Genomic DNA, 16408 nt, shown 5'->3' on the forward strand with positions numbered 1-16408 from the left:
TGACGATGCATTTCTATATTACAATTAACTATTTTCAAATTATAATGTGAGGGAAGGCTGGATAAAATGTGTGTCTTGCACCAAATGGGCTTATGACGCGTATAGTGCCTATGATGATGTAAATGAAGTTTTATTTGTGACTTCTGTTCATATATTTTCGATTTTTGTTCACATACTTTTAATAAAATATTTTATTTTCTGCCCATTAGTAATTTTACATGGTAATTAAGTTACTACCCGGTTTTATCATACCGGTTGGACAAAACCGGGTATTTTGCAATATTTTCATAAAAATAAAAAAAATTAAAAATCTAAGAATATTCTTAAAAATTGGAGTCATTTGAGAATATTTCAATCTGCAGCAAACATTTGCTACTCTCACATAGCAAAAGATACAGACGGTTTTTGGAGTGGTACCCGGTTTTGTCCAACTCTCCCCTACTTTACAGAATTGAAATTGGACTATTTAAGCGGCCTCAGGAATATTTTAAAATTATAAACAATTTTTTGGCTTATTAACAAATAGAATATCTCAGGAAATATTAAATTAAATTAAGTCATGAGAACGGTATTGGAAAAAACGCGGTAGGACGCTTCTTTTAAAAGAAAAAACGTTTAATTGTGATGAGTGGTTCCTGAGATACAACCGGTTAAAGTTGACCGGCATTTACGGCAAAGATATAAACAATAGGATCATAATTTTCGAACCATCGCCTTTTTATTTTTATCCTCTTTCTTCACACCAATTTTCATATCTTTAAACTAATCATAACATATATTATTATAATAAAAACCATCGATATTACGAGTGAAAATTGCAAAAAATAGCAAAATTTCAATCAAAAATCAGGTTGGAGAAAATGTAATCTCAAAGTTCAAAATCGGTATACGTTAAAAAATGCATTTTCTCGGCTTCCTATGGAGCAATTTTCTTCATTTTTTTTTTGTTCCCAAGTAACTCGAGTAGAGCTATCTATCTATTTTTAAATGTCAAAGTTGCTTTTGTTTTGTTTAATTTATTTATTATAACAAAACAGGTTTTATTAGCTTATAAGTTATATACCAGATACCAGATAGAGCTTACCAAATATACAAGAGAAATAACTCAAATAATTCAAGAAAATAAAAGTTTAAAAGTTTTGCGGCGAAACACGAATAACATTGGCAACCAAAATATGTACAGAATAAGAAACAAAGACAACAACATTGCTACAGATAGAGTCGAAATACTTAAGGTTGTCGAATCGTTTTATCACGAAATGTATGAGAGCACCAACGCAAGGCAAGATCAGCCCCTGCCCAAAATCACAAACCAGGGATCAGAACTAATGACAGAAGTAACACTATACGAAGTTAAAAAGACACTTATAGAAATGAAAAATAATAAATCCCCTGGCGATGACGGAGTAGTGATCGAGGCAATCAAACAAGGTGTAAATAAAATTATCCAGGTTTTGGCCAAACTTTTCACCGAGTGCATTTACCAAGGAAAACCCCTTCTCAATGGAACAATGCAGTCATTGTTTTATTGCACAAGAAAGGTGACACAACAGATCTAAAAAACTAACCGGTGTTACCTTAGCCATAAATTTCATCCATAATTTTTTTTTTCATATTTTCACAAAAATTTGGTACAAATTTATCAAAAATGAATAAAACAGATAATATTGACAAGAAAAATGTTATATATGTTATATATGTTTGGAAAAAAAATTTAAACGGGCGATGTATTGACGGTGAGTAGATAATGCCAATCAAATTCAAAAATCCTTTATGGATGGTACGTTAGTCAACTTTTTTTCTCAGTTTTTTGTTAAATTCTCAAAGTAAATATAATAAAGCATAACATATAAAAAAATCGTGATGGAGGTATTTTTCAAAACAAGCCCGCAATACATCTAATTTTCAGAATTTTTTTCTCTTGTTTTGGAAAATACTTCCATCAAGTTTTTTATATGTTATGCTTTATTATATTTACTTTGGGAATTTAACAAAAAACTGAGAAAAAAAGTTGACTAACGTACCATCCATAAAGGATTTTTGAATTTGAGACGTATTAACGAATACCGCGCAATACATCTAAGTTTCAGAATTTTTTTCGCTTGTTTTGGAAAATACCTCCATCACGATTTTTTTATATGTTATGCTTTATTATACTTACTTTCAGAATTTAACAAAAAACTGAGAAAAAAGTTGACACTAACGTACCATCCATAAAGGATTTTTGAATTTGAGACGTATTAACGAATAGCGCGCAATACATCTAAGTTTCAGAATTTTTTTCGCTTGTTTTGAAAAATACCTCCATCGCGATTTTTTTATATGTTATGCTTTATTATATTTACTTTGAGAATTTAACAAGAAACTGAGAAAAAAGTTGACGAACGTACCATCCATAAAGGATTTTTGAATTTGAGACCTATTAACGAATAGCGCGCAATACATCTAAGTTTCAGAATTTTTTTCTCTTGTTTTGGAAAATACCTCCATCACATTTTTTTATATGTTATGCTTTATTATATTGACTTTGAGAATTTAACAAAAAACTGAGAAAAAAAGTTGACTAACGTACCATCCATAAAGGATTTTTGAATTTGAGACGTATTAACGAATAGCGCGCAATACATCTAAGTTTCAGAATTTTTTTCGCTTGTTTTGGAAAATACCTCCATCACGATTTTTTTATATGTTATGCTTAATTATATTTTCTTTGAGAATTTAACAAAAAACTGAGAAAAAAAGTTGATTAACGTACCATCCATAAAGGATTTTTGAATTTGAAACGTATTAACGAATAGCGCGCAATACATCTAAGTTTCAGAATTTTTTTCGCTTGTTTAGGAAAATACCTCCATCACGATTTTTTTATGTGTTATGTTTTATTATACTAACTTTGAGAATTTAACAAAAAACTGAGAAAAAAGTTGACTAACGTACCATCCATAAAGGATTTTTGAATTTGAGACGTATTAACGAATAGCGCGCAATACATCTAAGTTTCAGAATTTTTTTCGCTTGTTTTGAAAAATACCTCCATTACGATTTTTTTATATGTTATGCTTTATTATATTTACTTTGAGAATTTAACAAGAAACTAAGAAAAAAAGTTGATTAACGATCCATCCATAAAGGATTTTTGAATTTGAGACGTATTACCGAATAGCCCGCAATACATCTAAGTTTCAGAATTTTTTTCTCTTGTTTTGGAAAATACCTCTATCACGTTTTTTTATATGTTATGCTATATTATATTTACTTTGAGCATTTAACAAAAAACTGAGAAAAAAAGTTGACTAACGTACCATCCATAAAGGATTTTTGAATTTGAGGCCTATTAACGAATAGCGCGCAATACATCTAAGTTTCAGAATTTTTTTCGCTTGTTTTGGAAAATACCTTCATCACGATTTTTTTATATGTTATGGTTTATTATATTTACTTTGAGAATTTAACAAAAAACTGAGAAAAAAAGTTGACTAACGTACCATCCATAAAGGATTTTTGATTTTGAGACGTATTAACGAATACCGCGCAATAGATCTAAGTTTCAGAATTTTTTTCTCTTGTTTTGGAAAATACCTCCATCACGTTTTTTTATATGTTATGCTTTATTATATTTACTTTGAGAATTTAACAAAAAACTGAGAAAAAGTTGAATAACGTACCATCCATAAAGGATTTTTGAATTTGAGACGTATTAACGAATAGCGCGCAATACATCTAAGTTTCAGAATTTTTTTCGCTTGTTTTGGAAAATACCTCCATCACGATTTTTTTATATGTTATGCTTTATTATATTTACTTTGAGAATTTAACAAAAAACTGAGAAAAAAGGTTTATTAACGTACCATTCATAAAGGATTTTTGAATTTGAGTGGCATTATCTACTCACGGTCAATACATCGCCCGTTTAAATTTTTTTTCCAAACATATATAACATATATAACATTTTTCTTGTCAATATTATCTGTTTTATTCATTTTTGATAAATTTATACCAAATTTTTGTGAAAATATGAAAAAAAAATTTATGGATGAAATTTATGGCTAAGGTAACACCGGTAAAAAACTACCGTCCTATCAGTCTGCTATCACACATATAGTCCGTCCGCTATAATTTTCCCATGCGGTACGATTCATTTTCAATCAAATTAAGTCAAAACATAAATTGAAACGAACGTCGATGTGTATATACATTTTGTATACTGTATACTATATACTACACATATCGGCGTACGTTTCACTTTCTGTTTTGACTTAATTTGATTGAAAATGAATCGTACCGCATGGGAAAAGTTATAGCAGACGGACAATATATAAACGTTTCACAAAAATTATCAAAAAATGACTGGAGGCTAAGTTAGACTTCTATCAGCATAGAGAACAAGCTGGGTTTAGATCCGAATAAAGCACTAACGATCACTTATTGGTAATAAAATAAAAAAACTTGATAGAGAAGTCGGCGGAATACAACAAACCATTGGCACTGATATTCGTGGACTATGAGAAAGCGTTCGATACCATAAACCAGCAGAAAATGTTAAAAACATTGACAGAATGCCGAATAGACGATCACTACACTAACATGATAAAATATATCTACCACAATGCAACGGCTAGCGTAAGACTCTCTGATCAACAAACTAATAAATTCTGTATGCAGCGAGGAGTACGGCAAGGAGACACCATCTCACCAAAGCTGGTCACAACCCTTTTAGAACACACTTTTAAGAAGACAGATCTGAACGAATATGGTATCAATATAAATGGAGAGAATCTCAGTCATTTGAGATTCGCAGATGACATCGTCCTTATAGCCGATCGTATGGATGATGCAATAATAATGTTGAACAAGTTATATCACGCTTCCTTAGAGGTCGGACTAAAGATTAACATCAACAAGACGCAAATAATGACTAATCTGGTGCTAAATCGTAATATTGTTGTTGACGGGATGGATATTGAGCAGACTGCATCTTATTATAAGTACTTGGAACCTGAAATTCGGTTGGGAAGAGATAATCAGACGTGCGAGCTTCCACGTCGCATAGGATTAGCCTGGGCAGCGTTTCGTAAATTGAGCTATGTATTTAAATGGGACTTACCCATATGCCTGAAAAGGAAAATCTTTGACCAGTGTGTATTGCCTGTACTAACTTATGGAGCGGAAACATTAACACTCACAAAAAAGGTAGTGAACAAGATTCGCATAACTCAGAGGGCTAGGGAGCGCCACATGATGCACGTCTCCCTGAGGGACCGAATCCCAAACCAAGAAATACGTCGTAGAACAAATACAACTGACGCCGTCGAAAGAATCGCGTCGCTTAAGTGGAATTGGGCAGGACACGTCGTCGCCAGATTGTCAGACAACCGATGGACAAAACATATTGTCGAGTGGAGGCCATGAGAAGAAGCACTAGAGGAGCAGAGGACGACCACCAACCAGATGGGCTGACGATCTGAAACGTATTGTCGGCAACTGGATGCAAGCCGCACAAAACAGAGAAAGATGGAAAGAGCTGAGGGAGACCTATGTCCAGCAGTGGACGAGTACGGGTTGATGATGATGACACTAGAAGGATACGTTATGACATACGCATTATAATATGGTGCAACCGGCAAATCCGCAATTGCTATAATGCCAATTCCAATAGATTCCAATACAAGGGTATGAAGTTGAGGTGGCTTGTATATGACAAAAACATCGCACTGTAGAGTATGATTTTATGGTGCATAATCTACTGCATTACATTACGTTAATATACTGCATATGATTTTATGATGCATTACAACTACTAATTTTATCACGGCAGGATATCGGTTCATTTATTTAGGAATTAATAATTCAACTAGAAATAACAAGGGATTTATTAAAAAAATGCTTAATCAGTGGCGGATCTACGAGGAGTGAACATGGGAAAATTTCCCCCCTAACAAGGTTCAAACTTAAAGAAAAAAATTGTTGAAACATAAAAATATTAGCTGACATGAAGCTTAAATCACAGGCACACAAATTCAACCCAAATTAAGGGAAGTTAATGCATATAAGTATGTATTTATCTCTTTTATGTAGTTTAGGTTTACCTTTGTTATGTCTTTTAGTTGGTGTTTCATTGGATGTTCCTCCACTAAAGGCCAATTTCCCCTCCCAAGATCAATGTCTAGATCTGTCACTGTGCTTAATAATTTAACTATTTCAATTAAGGGCATGGGCGCAAAATGTCGCCGGTCAAAATGTTCAATGTGTTTTAAATGTATTCATTTTTTTCGAATCCTGAGAAAACGAATACCTAAATATTTTTGAAAAATTTAAACGCAAAATAAAAGAGTGCAATATTACCGAGGGCCGAAAGCCGAAAGTACCTTAGAATAGCCAAAAAGTTTCCTTTGAATGAAATATTTGAAATTAAAGTCATAGTAAATTCTCTCTTTTTTTTTTCACCCTTGCAACTTATTAAAATAAACATTATAGAAGTTTTCAGGAACTTTCAGGGACTTTTTGAAATAAGTACATTTAAAACACATTGAAAATTTTAACAGGCGACATTTTGCGTCTATACCCTTAAAAATATTACCACTATTTTCGATTTACATAAAAAGCAACATATAATGTAAGCATGTAATAAATTTAAAAAATCGACCGAGAATCGATCCCGAATATATTTTTATTAAAAATTATGAATGTACTTATATAATTATGTAACTACATACACTACTTTGTAGGTACCCTAAAAAATTAGAATTTTATTTTTATTTAATCATAACTTAAGATTAATTTATCAATTTTAGGTTAAATCTAGTGTAAAAATTTCATTTTTGATTCGTTACCTCTTCACATAAAAATAAAAAGAGATGCGATGGCCGGGAATCGAACCCGGATCAACTGCTTGGAAGGCAACTATGCTGACCATTACACCACCATCGCACTTACACGCGATTAGAAATAAATATACATCAGGGACGGCTTTGGATTAAACGGTAAAGTGCTTAGAATAATTAGATATTTTAAATAACCAATAGTTTTCAACGAAAGATATAATCAGGTTATGATTTTCTTTGTTTTATAAAAAAAATGCTCACTAATTAAACTTTTCAAATCAAAAATATGAATATCAAAATACCGACACTTTGATATCTTAGATTAAAGAAGAAGCGACGTGACGTGTCTAAGCTATTTTGTTTTCTAAGAGGAAGGTAAATAATACTTTATTCTCCCACTCTATACAATAATTTAAAAAACATGCGATGGCCGGGAATCTAACCCGGATCAACTGCTTGGAAGGCAACTATGCTGACCATTACACCACCATCGCACTTATATGTGAATATATTAGAAATAAGCATCAGGGACGGCTTTGGATTAACGGCAAAGTACTTTGAATCGTTTAATATAAATTATATGTAAATTTAAATAATCAATAGTGTTCAATGAAAGACAAAATCAGGTTGTGATTTTCTTTATTTTATAAAAAAATGCTCACTAATTAAACTTTTCCAATTAAAAATGTGAATATCAAAATACCGACACTTAGATACCTTAGCGAAAAGAAGAAGCGATTATGTCTAAGCCATTTTGTTTTCTCAGAGGAAGGTAATACTTTATTCTCCCACTGTATACAATAATTTAAAAAAGATGCGATGGCCGGGAATCGAACCCGGATCAACTGCTTGGAAGGCAACTATGCTGACCATTACACCACCATCGCACTTAGGCCCGGTTTTTCAGTGAGTGGTTAAAATTTTGGTTAGCTAACCTAGTTTAAATTTTAACCAATATTTTAACCCTTATATCGTTTTTCAGTGCTTTAAACCAATATGTGCAACTCTATAGATTTTTGACAGAAAAATAAACAAAATAGAATTTCATAACCTATTTTATAAATAACAAATAACATAACATTACAAAAATGATTAATGCATTCAAGTTCCGATTCTTCATCTGATGATGAAGATATAATCAAGAATATAATAATACATAATACAATATTTCCCGCGATAACACAAAACGTCATAATTTAACTAACCTCTTCTGTCAGCAAATATAGATAAACGTCTGTCGGAAAATTCGGAGTTAAACCACCTATGATAGCGAGTATCGGTTAAAATCTTGGTCAACTTAAACGTGTTTAAGCGATAACCTAGTATTGAAAAACTGATTAACCATAAAAATTTCGGTGACCGAAAAATCTGGGTTAACCCAGCACTGAAAAACCGGCCCTTAGACGCGGTTAGAAATATGCATCAGGGACGGCTTTGGATTAAACGGTAAAGCGCTTGGAATAATTAGATATTTTAAATAATCAATAGTTTTCAACGAAAGATATAATCAGGTTATGATTTTCTTTGTTTTATAAAAAAAAAGGTGAATAACCAAAAAAAAAAGGTCTTTGTTTTATAAGGGCAACACCCTTATAGACAAAAAACACGCACACAAAATCTGAATAGATTTACGAACGATTACAGAACGGAAGCGAACAATACGACTTTACTACACACAATACCGTCTCTGATGTTGTGTTATTTAATAACAGTGATGACTAAGACCATCGTTAAAAAAGAATTTTAATAGTCTTTTCAAAACAATGCTAAGACAGTTTCAAATAAATAAAGGATAATACAGGTGCCTGTTGTTTTCGATAACACGACAATGAATGTGGTGTGCCATGAGTCATTTTTACTATGGTATATGTAGTTCAAATTACACAAATACCCATTATCTTTCAAATATTATATTGCATAGAGTTGGCACAAAACCTCGTGAACCTTGAAAATGCGTATGTATAACCGAAATAAAATGAAGCCAAAAACATACGACTATTTTATTTGCTGCGAATTGCGCGACAGGGTCCCATCTGCACCCTGATATTTTTAGTAATGTCGGATTCAATCGTTTCGTTCGTATATTGACGTCACCAAATGAATGAATTAAGTTCACGAGATTTTGTAACAGCAATACATTTTTATTGTTGAAATGTTTGTCTGATAAAAATCGGTCCGGTTTAGCCAAAGTTCCGGGTTATCGGGGGCCGACTTATCGGGGTTCCACTGTACATTTAAAACACATGGAAAATTTTAACAGGCGACATTTTGCGCCTATACCCTTAAGAATATTACCACTATTTTCGATTTACATAAAAAGCGACATATATGTAAGCATGTAATAAATTTAAAAAATCGACCGAGAATCGATCCCGAATATATTTTTAATAAAAATTATGAATGTATACAGTACGTAAATCGTTCGGCTGGACATAGGGATTATACATTGAGAGAATTGTGGCAACTGCGGTAACCTGTGTTAGTTGAAGCTTCTGTTCGAGTACGAGTTTTTGGTGTAATAGAGCTGTTAGAACGAATATAATGAGTGAGTTTTGAAGCAAGGCTGTCCATAAATAAATCGAAAACAAAGTTTATGATTAATGAGTTAATAATTTTACTTTAATTTTTAAAATATTTATTTTTAAAACTAATTTCAAAACTAAACAGTTTTCCCATTCCCTTAGGCCAAAAATATTTAGCTACTACATTGTAATATTTTGACGTTTATTTGTGTCAGAGTTGTCAATTTTGAGGTTAATGCCCCTTAATGCTAACAACCATATTGTCATCAAGAGAGCTTAGTTGCCACAATTGTCTCAGTATAATACAATGTATGTATTTATGTATCTAAATATGTACAATGTATGTTCCCTATGTCCAGCTGAACGATTTACGTACTGTATATAACTATATACATACATACACTACTTTGTAGGTACACTAAAAAAATTAGAATTTTATTTTTATTTAATTATAACTTAAGATTAATTTATCAATTTTAGGTTAAATCTAGTGTAAAAATTTCATTTTTGATTCGTTACCTCTTCACATAAAAATAAAAAGAGATGCGATGGCCGGGAATCGAACCCGGATCAACTGCTTGGAAGGCAACTATGCTGACCATTACACCACCATCGCACTTAGACGCGATTAGAAATATGCATCAGGGACGGCTTTGGATTAAACGGTAAAGCGCTTGGAATAATTAGATATTTTAAATAATCAATAGTTTTCAACAAAAGAAATAATCAGGTTATGATTTTCTTTGTTTTATAAAAAAAAATGCTCACTGATTACTTTTCCAATCAAAAATATGAATATCAAAATACCGACACTTTTATATCTTACATTTTAGATTAATGAAGAAGCGACGTGTCTAAGCTATTTTGTTTTCTAAGATTATTCTCCCACTGTATACAATAATTTAAAAAACATGCGATGGCCGGGAATCGAACCCGGATCAACTGCTTGGAAGGCAACTATGCTGACCATTACACCACCATCGCACTTAGATGTGGCTACAAATATGCATCAGGGACGGCTTTGGATTAAACGGTTAAGTACTTTGAATAATTGAATGAATTGAATGAATTTGAATAAAGCAGCGGCGTAGTTAACACTGTTGCACAATAAAACGAAGCAAAATAAATCTAAAAAGTTTGCTTGAAACTCTATACCCATTTTCCTACTTCGAAACAACATAGACTAAATAGACTTAATTTATTAACAGGTTTATGTTCTAAATTTATAGGAAAAAAAACAAAAAATAATTAAAAAAAAAAACAAAAACCAAAAATGTCCTATGAAATTGAAGCTTTTTAATTAGATGGCATACCTATCTGAGGAGACAAAACCTTGCCGACCCTGCCTCTAAAGCCACGAGCCGCCATTGTCAGAAGAAGGTAATACGTACTTTATTCTCTCACTGTATACAATAATTTAAAAAACATGCGATGGCCGGGAATCTAACCCGGATCAACTGCTTGGAAGGCAACTATCAGGGCCGGCGATAACGGGCCTGCAAGGGATGCACTGCAGGCGGGCGCTCCTGTTTGGGGGGCGCCAGAATGAGCTTTTTTTCTGCTGGTGTTATGCAAAATACTAAAATAAAAAAATTCATTTTCTAAATGTGGTTTAAATTCGTCATAATACACTAATCTGTGTTTGTTAGTTTTGCATATCACACACATATGTAAAATATATCTACAAAAATTTGCAATGCCGCATAGAATTCTTACCATTTAGTAATATAATTTATTGGTCAAAGATATCATTTTTCAACCAAACAACTTTGCTTTTAATGAGAATGATTTGTTTATTTTCTTCAAATTTCGTGCAAGTTGTTAGTTTTGTAACAGCAGTCATGAGAGGAAATGAATATGATTTCTAAATAGTAAAATAAACAAGATTGTGATACTGCTTTCTTGCCGCCTATCTAATTTAAGTATTATGTACCTATTAATAGGTATCAAGTTAAGTATTAATCCCATAAAAACAAAATATTTAAAATAAAGATTTTATATAAAATTTAGTTTAGTGCTCTTTAGATCTAGTATTATTTCATGTGATTATAATACAGAATAGTTTGTCAGTTGTACTCTGCAGTTAAAGAATCTAGTGTTGCATTCAATTAATATAAAATTATATTTCTATTGTAAAAATATTAAATTACGGTTTCACATTAGTGCAGAAGCATAATCTTGAGGTTTTAAAGTTGTTATTTTTATTTAGTGGAATAAAATTGTATAAAAAAAATTATCTGGGGCACAAATCGAAAAAGAATAGCCGAAAAACAAGAAATAACAAAAAAAACAATGTTAGTTCTCTTACCCAATTACTTAAAAAAGTTAAAGTGAAATTGTTTTGTCAGATGATGGGTCCAATAAAACTGTAACCGAACTTTATTTTCCGGGGACATTTGCGGATAGCGGGACACCGACTTAAGTCGGTGCCTCGCTGCCCGTAACACACATTTTTAAAACACAAGTCCAAAATCAAGTCATTAATAGGGAGAAAAGCTTTTCTAGCTGCCGCTAAAATCAGGTGGTTTAACCACATAAAGAGGATGTCCCATTACCGAGGACATTCAAGGTAACGTTCACTACAAAACCTCCTCATTCGTTATGTACTGCGATGGGGAGGGGTGGTGGTATAGCTTGGGGGTCAGATAGATACAATTCCAGGTTATTGGCGGGCAGATAGGTACCACTTCAGGTTACGCAGTGTGAAGGGTTTGATCTTCGGACATGTGGGTCTCACGTCTCACTGTGCCATTAGAACACATATAATGTCCCCGAGGCTGGGGTTGTACTACGGTATCTGTGTGTATGTGTGTGTGTGTGGGGGGGGGGGGGGGGGCGCTTGTGATAGTTTTGCAGGCGGGCACCTTACACCCTAGCGCCGGCACTGGCAACTATGCTGACCATTTAATTACACTACCATCGCACTTATATATGAATATATTAGAAATAAGCATCAGGGACGGCTTTGGATTAACGGCAAAGTACTTGGAATTGTTTAATATAAGGTATATGTAAATTTAAATAATCAATAGTGTTCAATGAAAGACAAAATCAGGTTGTGATTTTCTTTATTATATAAAAAAATGCTCACTAATTAAACTTTTCCAATTAAAAATGTGAATATCAAAATACCGACACTTAGATACCTTAGCGAAAAGAAGAAGCGATTATGTCTAAGCGATTTTGTTTTCTCAGAGGAAGGTAATACTTTATTCTCCCACTGTATACAATAATTTAAAAAAGATGCGATGGCCGGGAATCGAACCCGGATCAACTGCTTGGAAGGCAACTATGCTGACCATTACACCACCATCGCACTTAGACGCGGTTAGAAATATGCATCGGGGACGGCTTTGGATTAAACGGTAAAGCGCTTGGAATAATTAGATATTTTAAATAATCAATAGTTTTCAACGAAAGATATAATCAGGTTATGATTTTCTTTGTTTTATAAAAAAAATGCTTACTAATTAAACTTTTCCAATCAAAAATATGAATATCAAAATACCGACACTTTGATATCTTAGATAAAAGAAGAAGCGACGTGTCTAAGCGATTTTGTTTTCTAAGAGGAAGGTAATACTTTATTCTCCCACTGTCTACAATAATTTAAAAAACATGCGATGGCCGGGAATCGAACCCGGATCAACTGCTTGGAAGGCAACTATGCTGACCATTACACCACCATCGCACTTAGATGTGGCTACAAATATGCATCAGGGACGGCTTTGGATTAAACGGTTAAGTACTTTGAATAATTTAATATAGTAGGTTGTGATTTTCTTTATTTTATTAAAATTTGCTCACTAATTAAACTTTTCCAAACAAAAATGTGAATATCAAAATATCGACACTTTGATACCTCAGATAAAAGAAGAAGCGACATTCCTAAGCGCTTTTGTTTTATCAGAGGAGGGTAAAATTTTATTCTCCCATTGTACCTATACAATTCAGAGACGGCTTTACCTATTGTGCAGAGTGTGCGGTGCACACAGGCGCCGGCATGTTTGGGGCGCCGAGCGCCAAAGAGCGGGTCCTTTACTTTGTTTCAACATAAAATATGCTTTAAAACGATTAATGAAAAATGACATTGGCAATTAAGCGCGATTTATAGATTGCCGCCCGCCCGTCTGTCCGTCCAAGGCTTCAATGGATGGGCGTCAATCTTTTGATTCGTTTGAAGACATATCGACAATGATTTCGAAATAGGTTGTGGAACCTATAAAGGTCAAATTGCTTGGGACTTGCCGGGCATTTTCAAAGGCGTTTGGGTTTCAAATCGTTGACGGAATGGATTAACGCCCGGTTTCATAATCGTTAAAGTGGACTTTAAATTTTAAGTTGGTAGCTTTATCAATGGAATTGTTATGGGTAAATGTCAACCTTAAAGTGAACTTTAGTTAATCTTCACTTTAAGTTGATTATGAAACCGCGCGTTAGTATTATATATTTAAGTTAACATGTAAATAAAAAGTAAAGCTTTTGTTTAAAATTATTTAAAAGGAAGATTTTCTTTTATTATTATTACGACTTTCAGCGGAGTCAGAGCTTCTCAAAAATTATCCGTAGGTACTAACAATTTGTTGTTGGTTTTTTTAGTAATACTTCAAATACGTAGTTCATCGTAGATTAGATTCGGGTAGGTTTTTCTGACGCCGTGAATATCTATTGGCTCCCGACATCATTTAATATTGCACTATTTGCATCTGGATTTTTGTGTACATTATAAGCGTATGTAACACCCTCTGATACCCTATGTACTAGTACTAGGCATGATGCTATAAATAACGAGATAGTATCTTCCCGTAGCTCAAATACGTCTGAGTTGGCGCATGATGACGTGACTGGAGACCGGAAGTTGAATTTGTATTCTTGATAAAGTTAAATGGAATTTGTATGCATTCCGTGATGAAATTACTCAATTAGCAACAAAACATTAAACTTCAATGTATTCGAAAAAAATTAGTATCGAGATTCCTGTCAAAATTTCGTCAAAAATAAAATATAAAATACACTTAGCTTACAGCCACGAACAGTTCAAACTAATCGAACATTACGAATGATTACGAACCATTACGAACTTGCCGGTCTCCAGTTACGTCACGACTTAAGGATGGTCAATATATTATCTTGTTATTTATAGTATCATGGTACTAGGTAGGTACCTATTCGACTATTCCATTTTGACTACGCGTCTACCAAAGGGCGCCAGGGTTTCAACTGCACACGGGCGCTACATGGGCTAGAGCCGCCTCTGTATACAATAAGTTAAAAAAACATGCGATGGCCGGGAATCGAACCCGGATCAACTGCTTGGAAGGCAACTATGCTGACCATTACACCACCATCGCACTTATCTATGGTTGATTAGAAAAAAGCGTCAGAGACGGCTTGATGTTAAATCGGTAAGAAGAGTATGTAAGTAAATATAATAAAAATGATAAAAAAAAATAAGAAATATAATGGAACGGTCAGATTTGTAAGTTTTGATAACAATTTTATAGAAAAGTGTAGTGCATATAATAAACCACATGCTGTAATACATATTTGTGTATTATGGAAAGGCTTTCGACACCATTAACCAACAAAATATATTGAAAAATAAATAATATAATTAAACAAAATAATATAATTAAACACATAAAATATACCAAATTGCGACAGCTAGTGTTAAGAGTGATTGATCGTCGATCTTTAAAATTCCCAATACAACACGATGCAATAGATCCTGCATCGACTTTTAAAAAGTCAATGAGTTATCAGCTAAGTACGCATATAAATTACCCAGGATATCGGAAATTCTGGGTAGGTTTAAAGAAGCAAACTCTATTTTTTCAACCCTCGATTTAAAACAAACAAATACTCCTAGAAGAGGCAATCTGGTTGGACCTCAACCACCATTTATTTCTAAGATCAGAATTCTTCTGTAGCAAGAGACCGTTTTTCGTCTATTTTATCGGTTTTTGATGCTTTCCTCTGCTTTGATGTAATCGTCGTCATAAGTTTCGTTGGCTTGGAAGCAGAACGTTACAAGTCGAAAAGTTCTAATTTTCAGGAGCGACGTTTTAAAATCTTAATGTGCTAGTTTTCATTATAATTTTGGTAAGGTAAAAAATAAGAGGTAAAATCTTTTACAATATTAAAGAGCCCATTATTATCATTTAAATATCTATAAATAGAAATACCTTTCTTGTTCTCACCTTTCTACCCGTAATTAGCATTTATAACAGTTTTTCCCAAAACTTGTTGTAATGTTACTGTATTGCTCATAATAATTCTATATAAACGCACATATCCTGTAAGGAATAATTACCTAAGACGAAATGTAACTGTCTTACATTAAATATTAAATACAAAATCCCCAAAAAAATACGGTTCTTTTTTAACTTGTAACACTGTTCTCCAAAAAACACGTGGTAACTTCCACAACAACTGAAACACAACTATATTGCGACGCTCTTCCATAAAATGTAATGCATGGGTTTGACAAAGTCAAACTGTTATAAGTCGCCATCTGGCGGTAATTACATGAGTGCAACTCCTGACAATTTTTCCCATAATAAAGGTAAACATTTAGAGTTGGTTAGAGGGTAAACCTCAAAAAGGGCCATTTTTGAGTTGTAGCGTTCTTCTTCCAAACCGACGGTTTCACCACCATATACGACAGATTCTCGTAGTGTTGCATCCATTGTTGTTCCGTAATGACATCTAAGTGGTATCTTTTTCTGTCCTATTCTTTTGCTTTATCATATTGTGTAGCATTACAAATTTCGCTACCATATTTTGTTCTAAGAACTCGCCCAAATAAGTATTTTTCCAATTTATTTTATGAAGTAATTTACCATAAATATTCTGAACCGCCCATGCTTCTGGATATTACATTTTGTTTCACAATATTGTATAAAGAATAACGCGTAGAATGAAAAATACCTAGACCCCAGTAAATAATGCTTTGAAAAAGTCCTAAACAAATAAGTTTGGCAGATCTTATGTCGTTAAGGATCAAAGTCGCCCAGTAATGGCGCGATTTTTCTTGATCTGTGGCCTCACCCAATATCGCGGGGA

General features: G+C 33.2%; 1 protein-coding gene and 8 non-coding genes across 9 annotated transcripts in view; all 9 read right to left on the bottom strand.

Annotated features, from left to right (window-relative positions):
- Positions 1 to 16408, bottom strand: part of LOC114335682 (protein yellow-like) — a 332848-nt gene that overhangs the window by 98727 nt on the left and 217713 nt on the right. The gene's annotated exons all lie outside the window — the stretch shown is intronic.
- Trnag-ucc (transfer RNA glycine (anticodon UCC)) lies at positions 6856 to 6927 on the bottom strand. The gene has a single exon. It is a non-coding gene; the product is annotated as a tRNA-Gly (tRNA).
- On the bottom strand, positions 7244 to 7315 carry Trnag-ucc (transfer RNA glycine (anticodon UCC)). The gene has a single exon. It is a non-coding gene; the product is annotated as a tRNA-Gly (tRNA).
- Positions 7637 to 7708, bottom strand: Trnag-ucc (transfer RNA glycine (anticodon UCC)). Its single transcript has one exon. It is a non-coding gene; the product is annotated as a tRNA-Gly (tRNA).
- On the bottom strand, positions 9888 to 9959 carry Trnag-ucc (transfer RNA glycine (anticodon UCC)). Its single transcript has one exon. It is a non-coding gene; the product is annotated as a tRNA-Gly (tRNA).
- On the bottom strand, positions 10256 to 10327 carry Trnag-ucc (transfer RNA glycine (anticodon UCC)). The gene has a single exon. It is a non-coding gene; the product is annotated as a tRNA-Gly (tRNA).
- Trnag-ucc (transfer RNA glycine (anticodon UCC)) lies at positions 12588 to 12659 on the bottom strand. Its single transcript has one exon. It is a non-coding gene; the product is annotated as a tRNA-Gly (tRNA).
- Positions 12963 to 13034, bottom strand: Trnag-ucc (transfer RNA glycine (anticodon UCC)). The gene has a single exon. It is a non-coding gene; the product is annotated as a tRNA-Gly (tRNA).
- Positions 14623 to 14694, bottom strand: Trnag-ucc (transfer RNA glycine (anticodon UCC)). The gene has a single exon. It is a non-coding gene; the product is annotated as a tRNA-Gly (tRNA).

The sequence above is a fragment of the Diabrotica virgifera genome, chromosome 7, assembly GCF_917563875.1.
Source record: "Diabrotica virgifera virgifera chromosome 7, PGI_DIABVI_V3a".
Classification (NCBI taxonomy): domain Eukaryota; kingdom Metazoa; phylum Arthropoda; class Insecta; order Coleoptera; family Chrysomelidae; genus Diabrotica; species Diabrotica virgifera.